Below are 10,006 nucleotides of genomic sequence, written 5' to 3' on the forward strand. Positions count from 1 at the left end.
TTTCGGCAGCCGAAATTTCGGTGCATCTCTAATTATTGGCGACATCAGAAATGGATATTATATAATAGATGCTTTTTTGAACATTTTAGCAATTTAAAAATATTAAAAAAAGATTTTTTTACACGGCACCCCTGCTCTCGACAGACGGCACCCCGGTTGGGAAACACTGGTATAGACTACTGTTCACTTGCACGGCAACAGCGGTTTGTACTGCTAAGCAGCTCCTTTTCCTGTCTATAGAAGAAAGAAACTCGTACAGGTTTGGACCAACATGAGGGTGAGTAAATCATGGCATCATTTTTATTTTTGGTGAATTATCCCTTTAACACATGCATGTTTCTACATGATTTTAGGAGCCAAAGAAAGTATTTGAAATCTGAAAAACTTTTTTTTTTATCCAAAATTTGCCAATTCTAGTTATCAAATCCCTGTGGCAACAGAAACGAGGGTTGACATTGATACTGGACCGAGATCACGACCGGAGCAGATCTCCAATTCCCCGTGTTCATTCCCACCCCTCCGCAGACCCGACCGCCAAACCCCAACCTTTCGATTATCCACATTTTTAACCACTGACACTTCTTCTGTCTCTGAGGTACAGTATTTCAGTTTTTGTCTCTTAGGTAAAGACAGAAGAGAACTGCATAGAACAGAGGAAGTTGAGCAGTAATTTCTGTGGAGAGGAAGAGGGAACGAGCCAAATATCATGCGTAACATCTAACTGACACCATCAGAAGATGACAACAACAACGAGAAACATTAGCTTTAGCTATCAGGAGCTCTATACAGCCTCTATAAAACTACAGCATCATCAGCACTGGAAGTATAATGCACTAGGCTAAGACAAATTTCTCCAAGTCAAGCAAAGGAAACTGTTAATATAGTTTATTTAAAGTTTAGTCAAAGTTGTAAATAAAACAAAGATTATTGGAATGTTTTACAACAAAATATTTCAGTTTCAGTTCAGAATTTCATGTTTAAGTTGATGTTTCTTGCCTCATTTTTCTCCAGTGTATAACTTACTTTATTAAGGGGAATCTTTATAATAATAAATAGACTTAAAGGGGTCATAGGACGCCCATTTTCCACAAGTTGGTATGATTCTTTAAGGTCTTAATGAAAAGTCTGTAACATAGTTTGGTTAAAATTTCTCAATGGTAGTGTAAAAAACACATTTTTTACCCTGTCAAAAACATCTCTTTTCAGAGCATGCAGATTTGTAGCATTTTCCTTTAAATGTTAATGAGCTCTGCTGACCCCACCCCTCTCTTCCGAGCTGCTCAACTTGTAAAAGTGCATGTAGCATTATATGACCCCTTTAATAAAGCATTATGTTCTCTAAATATTAGTGTCTAATTTTGACACTAATGTCAAAATTACATTGTAAGTACAGTGTCTTTTACCCACTGAAAGGTTTACTATCTGGCCATGTGAACAGTTTTGCCTACACAAACAGAGGAAAAAACATGTTACTTACAGATTAACTGAATAAATATCACAAAATTTAATTTGGTTTTGATGTCTTTCTATAACTATTATGGTGTAAAGTCAAAGGAAGCGATCCGCTTACATGTGAGGGTCACAGAGGATTTACAATAAACTAAGATCCACAACTCGAAACTAAATTTATACCCCGGACAAATAAATCAGCAGAGGCAATGGATTGTTTTCCTTCACCATGTGACCAGATTTATCGTCCTGTATTATAGCAGATAGCGCAGGATTTCAGTTTGAGAATACAGACTGATAGACTTCCAGTCTTCCAGAAATTTCTGCATCTCAGCATTTTCAAATTGGGTTAATGCTTACATAGCAATAATGTTTTTCCCCCTCTCTCTTTTTCCCGAAAGTCTTTAGAATGTATTTAAATGAGAGATTTAGTTAATGAGTTTGGGCAAAGTCTGGAACAGTCTTTTAAGAATTATCATTCTCATTAATTTTCTGAATTACCCACTGTGTTGCGATAGCTGTCATGGGCTTTAGAGTTCAATTAACTAAATACTGAGAACGTATATATAATATACATACACGTGTGTCTGAGTATGTGCGCGAGCTGTATGCATGCACGACCCTACCCGAGCGCGCTTATGTATGCATGCACGCATTTGCGATTTGTTTTATTACAAATTTCTGCAGTTTACCATTTCATTCTGGGTTTATGCAATAAATATGCAAGTAAACAATTCCAAGAAAGCAATCCGTGATCCAAGCAAGCTAAGATCTTCTACTTAAGTCTGCATCACAATGCAGCATGTATCTGCTATTTTGTGCAGTTTTTGTGCTCAAATCCAGATTCTCTGGTAAAAGCTAGAGATTACCCACAATGCCGTGCAGAAAAATCATGACATAACAATAGTTGAAGGGCACAGAATGCAGGTGGAATAATTCAGGCCCTTTTAAGGACACACATCAAAGAACATTTCTTAAAGAAAAATTAAACTTAAAAAAAATTAATCCATCTGATGCAAAAAATAAATAAAAAATTAATTCTGGGTTTATAAAATTAATATGCAAATAAACAATTCCAAGAAAGCAATCCATGATCCAAGCAAGCCAAGATCACAATGCAGCATGTATCTCCTGTAAGAACGAGAGATTACCCACAATGCCATGCAGGAAAAATCATAACATAACGAAAGTTGAAGGGCACAGAATGCAGGTGGAATAAATCAGGCTCTTTCAAGGACACGCACATCAAAGTGTGTTTCTCATTCTTTGACTTTTGCACCGAAGTAATTACTATACGAGTACACATTTGTTTTGTTTTCTATCATTTCATCCTGAGGAGTGCCCACATCAGAGGCATAAGTGTTTCATTACGCCTTTATCTGTCCACAGTTCTTGTGAAGCAGGAACAATTAACCCTGCCTTCAATGTGATTGATATAGGCTTTGCTTTCAATTTGTTCCACTACACAGATCATGAAATTCACAATGTGCCCATCCTTATTGACCTAGACTTTCAAACACAGGGGGCTACGATGAGATGAAAAGAATTAAAAAGAAGAGAGCCGTGCAGCCATTAAATAACATGGGAGAGAGAGTGGGGAAAAAATGGATGTGACCTCACAAAACCTCAACTACTTCAAGTACACTTTCTGGAAAGTTGTTTTCTGTTCCGTCGAAAGCTGTCCTATACGTTTCTGCTCTCTGAGTACCGTCTGAAAGGCGGAGGAGAGCTCTCGAGATGTCGGCATACACTTTATGTCGTAAACATGGCTCGCTTGTTCATGAGCAAAATTGAATTTCTATCGCTCTTGCCAAAACCAATCTTTCAAATGTGAACCCCTGAGCTTAGTTTGTAAATCATTAAGACGCAATGAAAATGCTTGTTTGTTGTATACAGCTGCTTTAATAAAACTGACGGAAAATACTCTGAGTTTTCAAGTGATTCATGTGAATTGACAGTTAATTCTGGACGGATGGATGGATGGACAAATGGATGGACGGATGGATGGATGGATGGGAATTGATTTCATTGTGAACTAATGGCATATAGACAGAATAGATCGATAGAACGACAGTACAATAGAATAGATCCATATAATGACTGAATAGATAGAACGAAGTAATGATAGATAGAATGATAGAGCGATAGATAGAACGATAGACAGAACGATGGATGGATGGAACGATAGGCCTAGATAGATAGAACGATAGATAGAACGATAAAACGACAGATAGATAGATAGTAGGGCTGTCAAAAAAAATTTCTAATTTCGAATATTCGTCGAATGAAAAAAAAAAAATCCACATTCGAATGCAAAAATGTTGCAAAAATGTTGCATTCGAATTTAAGGTCTTGCGTCAGCCGTCAGGCAGCCTTATCTGTGGCGCACGAGATGCGATGACGATGTATGTGTCATTGATTGCATTTGAATGCTTTTGTTAGCCTATCCAGTTGAACCCACTAGATGCGGCGCTGCTACGTTGTTCATTCATATATTGCGAAAAACGAGAGCATCAGTGTGGAGAAGATGTTGTTTACATCAAAACTGAAACCAAGCCGTTCACACAGAATGCATATTTATCACATTTTCTAGAGGGACATCTATCAGCGTTGCACTTGCGTCTCGCAATTTGAATTAAGTTTTTCAGTCATTTTGACAGCCCTGATAGATAGATAGATAGATAGATAGATAGATAGATAGATAGATAGATAGATAGGCCTGTCACGATAACAACTTTTTGTTGTGCGATATATTGCACCAGAAATAATTGCGATAAGCGATATTATTGTCATTTTAAAGACCATTTTATGCCACTGAATATATAATCATAACGTAACAGCATAATAATGCAGGAAGCCTACACACTTCCAAATGACAACAAACTTTACATTTTTAAGAATGTTTAGATCATGGAAATTAAGTTTCAAAATATTAGATAACGGATGGAATAAATAGAAAATAAACATTTTCTAACAAAAAGTGCAAAGTAACAAGTAGAAAAAAAGAAAAATGCACAAAGAACTTGTATGGAGATTTTTCCATCTACAGATTTTTCCCTGACCTTCTTTTCTCTGTAAATTAAGGGTGCATACGTGCTGAAAAACACAATCACTACTCAGCACTCAGCAGTCAGATGTCCATATGCACAAAGGCACAGATCCCTAAACAAGATCATATCTGCAGATTAAACTTTGTTTGTAGAAGCATTTTTTAAATTTGAACTAGCACCTCATGACTACACCATATTATGTACGAGAAGCTGCAAAAGACACAGGGCACAAGTGGAATGTACAAAACATGGTGACATAAATTTTTAAGTAAATATAATGGGCGATATATTGCATCACCAAAAATTATTGAGGTCATGTACATATATTGCGCAATAAGTCGATATATTGATTATTGCGACAGGCCTATAGATAGATAGATAGATAGAACGAACGAATGATCCATCGATCCATCCAAAGAAATTAGACTCTGAACTTTCCATTTGATATACTGGTAAATATAGCACAAATATGTCATATGTCCCTTTTTCATAAATTCTCTTTCCTCTTGCAAAAGCTCTGGAAGCTAGTGTGTTTACTTTAGCTGATGGCTATTGTGCTGTACAGTATCAATAAGCAATTTGACCTTCATTTGTCAGGACTGTGAGCTAATTTTAGCCTTTCCCTGACGAAAGTCCTACTGTTACTCCATTACACGCCACACACGGACAGATATATTATCAATTCAAAAAGTTTGCCTTTGGTATGTCAAAGCACAGGAAGTGGCAGGAGACACAGAAGTGGCTGACACAGCGTCCTGAGCTGCTGCTTTAGATGAGTGTACCCGGTGATAAGCCTGGGAAAACGCCGGCACAAAAGCAGTCAGTAAATCCCCGCAAAGGGGGCTTCTTTAGGTGACGACATGCGTAAGGAATGCTATAGAGAAAATACCTCGGCATGCTGTAGCTCCTTTGTGAGGCGAGGTGATGGGGGCTTACCTCCATTTACAGCCAAATCACAGCTATGACATTCACTTATTAAAGTGACAGGTGGGCTAGCGAGCATATGCGCCACAAAATTTATTTATCGGGGTGTGCAGCGGGTATTACAGTGAGATGCGAGGGCGGCCTGTGTCGAGTCATGTGAGCTGTGTCTAGCAGCTCTTCTGCCGAACAGGAATAATCAATTGTAATTTTGCACGCAAAACTTGGGATCTCCTACAAGGTCCACGCAGGTGCGGATGATCAAATCGCTGCTTGATAAGAGGAACTACTATCTAAAATGATATTATATGAGACGTATTACAGAATATTCAGCTGGAAATTTTGTTTTAAATTTTATATTATTTTCTCACAGGAACCATCATTTTTTAGCTACGTAAATTAAAAAATTTAAACTACATACATACACACACACACACTTATTTTTTTTTAAGTAAATAAAACAAAGATTATTGGAGTATGAATGTGAAAATTATTTCTACACAATTTTTTTTTAAACAATATACTTTGTTTTACAGCAGTTTTAAATAATATAAATATTTTTCTGGGCGATAATATAGTTTACATTTTGCATGTTGATATTTGCTATATATGTGTATATATATATATATATATATATATATATATATTACACACACACACACACATACACACACACTCTCGTATATATCTCTTTTTATTACATGCATAATTTATGTATGCAAATAAAATCGGATGAACTAAATACAAGACCATGTACAAAAAATATCGCTGGCCAATAATGTAGATTTGTGATGATATAAATCATCAAGCATTTACATTTATACTTTACATCAAGCGGTATACATTTTGCATGTGTATACTGAATGTATGTGTAGTTGAATGTACAACATTAATATATCGCTGGCCAATAACATAATTTACAATTTGTGACAATATAGTGAATCAAGCAGTTGAGATTTGCTATATAGTATATATTGCTTTTGTGAGTATACTGTATCTATTAGGGGTGTAACGGTACACGTATTCGTACCGAACCGTTTCGGTACGGGTCTTTCGGTTCGGTACGCATGTGAACCGAACGAATACAGTTTTTTTTTTTTTCTCCGGAAATTCAAATAATAAATGGCGTTTTGACAGTCTTTGATGTGGCATGACAGATCGCTGTATAAACTCATATTTGTGTACCGTTACACCCCTAATCTATGCATATAAAGTACTATATAAATATATTGGTGGGTGAAAATGGCAATATAGTTTGTATTTTGCCATGATATAAACAATCAAGCAGTTGTGTTCAGGAAAAACCAAAGTAGCCTAACAGTATTTGAGTGGTAATGTGCTTCTGTTCTGAATTTCCAATGCTAAATACAGCTATGGAAAACCTATCTCACATCCAAATCTAACACAAGCTTTCAATATAGAGAAAAGTGGCAACATCTTCAAATCAAAACGATAAAGGCATTGTTCGATGTGCGCAAATATGTGCAAATCCAAACCCAAATCCAAGTATGCAATGCATTTAAATCCATTTTCTTTGCCAATACATATATAGGAGGATTACACATGTATTCTGGAAGCGCTGTGGAGTTTGTTCGGGCTCAGAAGTGCTTCTGGAACACTAGAGGGGGCGAGTAAAGGGCAACGCTTGCTGCCAGCAGTAGATGATCGCGGCACAGCCAAACCAAAGAAGCAGATGGGAGTCAGTGGGCAGAACATCTGTCTTTTCAGCCAGATATTAAATGAAGGTCTTAAAACCACTGTGGACATTAAACGCGTAGAAGGGGAGCTCGGGTTTTACCACAGCCGCAAACCATAACAAAACCTGTGACATTCAGAAGCAACACTTTAGCCGCCTAGAGCACGATCATCTCTGATCTCTTCTCTCTGGCATAAAAAGGCACGTATCGTATGTACTGCCTAAAGTCCTTTGAAATATAAAGACCTTCGATATAGAGAAGTCAGCTATCAGTACAGGGGAAACCGGGGTTAGTTGTCACAATCAAACGTCCAGTTACAGTGATTTTGTATGCTGGTTTCAAACGGTTTAAAAGATGTTTTGAAGAATGTTGGTAACCAACCAGCTCCTGGTAGCCATTGGCTTCCATAGTATTTTTTCCATACTATGGAATTCAATGGCTAACGGCAACTGTTATAATAAGATACCTTATTTTGTGTTGAACAGAAGAAAGAAATTCATACTGTACAGGTTAATGACAAATAAATGAATTTTCATTTTTGAATTAACTATCCCTTTAAATTAGAATAATTTTGAGAATTTCTGTCCTCCACACTAAAATATCCAATATCATCATATATTTACTGTTTAAATAAACAAAACCACACTGACGTACATTCATACAAGAGACACTAAATAATGAAAACTGTTCAGCATTTCTCAATGTCAAGTTGGACATCTGTGATTATATTATATTTTGCACTGTTTACATTACTGTTTCATGAATGGTTTTGTTATATAATTATTTACTGTTTGAATTATGCTGAAAAGCCTGTATTTGGTCATTCAATGGCAGGTTCCATTGTGACAACTTACCCCATAAAGTGCAACAATACACACCACTATTGGGGCATATTGTCACAAAAGATCAACATATGTTGAATAAATATTTTCTTGGACAAAAATGGTGGAAATTGACACTCACTGAAATAAAAAGAAATAATTTTTTTTTTTAAAAGACACGTGTTAACCAAAAAAACTTCAGTATATATACACACAAAGGCAAAAATGAAAAAGGTCATTCAGTGTTCCATTGCACTGATCAACCTACAACTGATTCCCTGATATGTCCGTAAAAACCTAAACTAAAACCCTATTCGCACGGGATTAGTATTACCTGGTGACCTCCAGTCATTTGTAATAATTGCGGAGGTTGTCTGTGATCTTAATCCCGTGCGAATCGGCCATGTCTGTAATTTGTAAAGTAAAAATTCATTTGGCGGGTCGCATATCATTTTTCGAGGTTTTTGTTTGTTGTGTGCCTTTTTATCCATCTTCCGCGAAGAATGGAGCTGCGTTGGAGTGTTTGATAGTATTCTGGGTGCTGTCATCATATCGCTACACCATACAATTTGCAGAAAGAGAAAGCTGAAAAGGTTTTGAGGTTAATGTGTTACAAATAAATCAAGCATAAAGCTTGAGATATTATTTTAACCTGGTGAAATGTAAATGACACAGCGCACGAAACTATATTAGTTTCTTTTTTTTTAAATCCATCTGGACCATAGAACGGGACTTTCAAAGCCTTGACATCTGGGTATCCGGGAGACAAGTCAGTAAATTCGAGTAAAATCACAGGCTTCGCTTATCCCGTGCGAATGCACCACACGAAATTCAGAGGTGGGGGGGTAATTTCAAAATCACACAAGGTCCCCAGATAATACTAATCCCGTGCGAATAGGGCTTAAGAGAACAATCAAACACCTCAGCTCAGATGTAGAGATGTATACATCTCACGCCATGAGCTGTGCAGTAATGCATCGAGAGACTGCACGATTACCTTTGCGGGATGCATCTTCTTTATGTCTGCCTCTTTGCTCTGACCTTCACAATAACAAGAGACGAGTGGCGGCTGGCGAGAGCCGCGGTAATCACCACACAACACGCAGAACACCAGCCAAAGATGGGGGCTGGAAATCCCTCTTAATTGTGATAAATACACATCAGAATTGCTTATTTGCTTCCATTCCATGCCGCGTTCGATGCTGGCGAATCAACGGGTGGAATTGGTGTGTCCTTTGTGTGATGGTATAGCTCAGCTTGGGCTGTCTGCCTCTCCGGCATTTGGAGAACATCGCCGCTTTGTTTCCACCATAAACATATGCATATCTAATACTCTGTGATTTGGGAATAAAAAATAATCACAAACAGCACACTGACACTCCTGAGCGTTTAGCGAGATGCTGATATTCATAATTTCACATCAAAGGATTATTACAATGAGCAGCAACATGTCGGAATGCGATTATAATAACAAACAGGCCAATTTTCATCATTTACATGTGTAGCTGGCATGAAATACTTTCAAGAAGTTGCAGCGTGACATGCTATAGTCCAATTTTTAGGTCATTTTATTATAATCGTTATGCATGCAGCTTTTATGAGCCAATATTAATTTAGAACCTACACGGAATAAATCTGCCACACCGCAGGCCCATTTAAAATAATCGACGGCGAAAAAACAAAAGATATACACTTTCCCTTATACATTCATTTACATTTTTAACCTGAAACGGAAGTGATATGCATCACATATGGCGTCTTGTTAATGGACCTGTTGATACACAAGCCATTAGAGAGACGATGCTTTATAATGCAACACCAAATAAACCCCAAGCATTTCACAATGCCACAGCTCGGCTCTCAATCTATGGATCCACTGCTGCACCGTAGGAGAGGAAATGGAACAATTTAGCACTTTTGTTTGCTCGCAGTGAGGGAGGGAGGCATTGCTTTCTTCAACACAAAGCCAACTTTGTGTTTAGTGTTGTGTATAAATTCACGCCAACCAATCTCTCTCTCTCTCTCTCTCTCTCTCTCTCTCTCTCTCTCTCTGTGTATACGCGTGTCA

The 10,006-nt window shown here is 37.4% G+C and overlaps 1 protein-coding gene across 1 annotated transcript in view; it reads right to left on the minus strand.

Annotated features, from left to right (window-relative positions):
* The window catches only part of LOC107693079 (neuronal PAS domain-containing protein 3-like), a 185,108-nt gene that overhangs the window by 170,523 nt on the left and 4,579 nt on the right, over positions 1-10,006 (minus strand). The gene's annotated exons all lie outside the window — the stretch shown is intronic.

Source organism: Sinocyclocheilus anshuiensis, unplaced genomic scaffold (assembly GCF_001515605.1).
Source record: "Sinocyclocheilus anshuiensis isolate Anshui unplaced genomic scaffold, SAMN03320099.WGS_v1.1 scaffold222, whole genome shotgun sequence".
NCBI lineage: Eukaryota > Metazoa > Chordata > Actinopteri > Cypriniformes > Cyprinidae > Sinocyclocheilus > Sinocyclocheilus anshuiensis.